The following is a 1682-nucleotide window of genomic DNA, read 5'->3' as shown; positions in this document are numbered from 1 at the left end:
GCGGTTTTTAACAGCGTTTTGGTCGAGCAACGGTATTTTGGGGGAAAACGGGCGGAGGTGCCGGCCATGCGTGGGGACTTTGGGGACACGCGGGGACCTCGAGGACTCGGCAGCGCCCGGTCGCACCCGGAAAGTTATTTTTTATTAAGCCACCATCGCAAACGGGCTGAAATCGGGATCAGCCGAGCCCCTTTTTGGGCCAGTTTCCTAAAAACAGCCTGGGCGGCACGGTGATGTTTCCAGAACCGTTTCCACCATTTTTTACCCCAATTTTCTCAACAACTTTTACAAACCACCCAGACTTTTTTTTTCCCCTCCAAATTCAAGCGTTTTCGGTAAATTTTGTTACCCGTCACCTCGGAATGAGCTCTCAGCACGACGGGAACGCCTGAAGGACGGTGGCCACCAGCTCCTTCCCCCACGCTGAAAAACCAACAAGATTTCACCCCAAAAAAACCCGCGGAAAAAATCACAGCTCACCTTTGCTTCTCATTTTCCCATTTCCACCTCTTTTTTTTCCTGGGTCTAATAAACAATATTACCTTTTGTCTACCTCATTTTTGGGTTGAAATCATGCCTTTCGGCCATCCCATGCTCATCCACGCGTGGTCGTTGCTTTTTTTCCCCCCTCCCCGCATCGATGTGGAAATGAACATTTTCCTAAAAAGCCATTTCAGGATGTTTTCGCAGCCCACTGAACCCTGGCAGGTTGCGCCGCGGCCGCTGTTTGATCAGTAACTTATAATTTTGCAACGAAGCCGCCGGCGCTCACGACTTCTTTTCATTAAAACGGTATTTTTTGGTGATATCAGCCAGCAAGGTTTTGCTGGAAAATATTAATTATAGAAAATAAATTAACGGCTCTCCTGGAGGTGAAGACGCTGCTGGACGACCCCCGTCCCACGACGAGCGCCGTGGGGCTGAATTAAATATAATCAAGGCTTCTCCCCCCCTCACTACTTTATAAAATTTCTTGCTTAATAAGCAAATCTGCTTGATCCCGTTAACGATTGAACCGATTCTCCCTGCTCCCCCTGAAGCCGCTCTGTTAAATTTTGCTGCTTTTGGGAAACCGTTAACCAAACGACGCGGGATTTTCCCCGTTTGCGGCACGGCTGCGCTCGCAAAGCTCCCCTTTGTCGCTCTCTTCTCTTCTGAGCTCGTTTTGCTCCGCTGGCCTGTTTTTCCCCCCAAAAAAGGGTCAGAAATGTGGCTTTTTGGTTAAAACCTCTCCGCTTTTATAGCTTAATCTACACAAAGAGCAAATTAAGCCCAAAGCAGGTAAATCACACATTCGCGGCGCATCCTTCAGCCGCTGCTGCATTTTCCTTCTTTCCTCCGCTTTCTACGTCCCCTTTGGCCACAGCAGCGACTGTGGCTTCATTTAGCCAGTCTTCAGCAGCATTTTTTCACCAGAAGGAGAGTTTTTCAGCCCAAAAAAGGCTGGAGCTTCCTTGGAGGATCCCAATCCCTGACGATCCCCCAGCTGGAGACACTTGAACCCCTCTTTTCGCAGCACTCCTCAACCCACCGTTTCCCCCCCCATTTCTGCCGGTCCCTGCAATCCCAAACCAGGACTCGTTCCTCCCCGGGAAGGCATTTTTCTGTAAAACACCACCAAAACGGGCAAACTGGGGGCTGTCAACCCCTAAAGCAAATCCACAGCGAGGACAGTTTTCTGT

The sequence above is a fragment of the Phaethon lepturus genome, unplaced genomic scaffold (genome assembly GCF_000687285.1).
Source record: "Phaethon lepturus isolate BGI_N335 unplaced genomic scaffold, ASM68728v1 scaffold26468, whole genome shotgun sequence".
NCBI lineage: Eukaryota > Metazoa > Chordata > Aves > Phaethontiformes > Phaethontidae > Phaethon > Phaethon lepturus.
Note: the sequence above shows the minus strand (reverse complement) of the source record.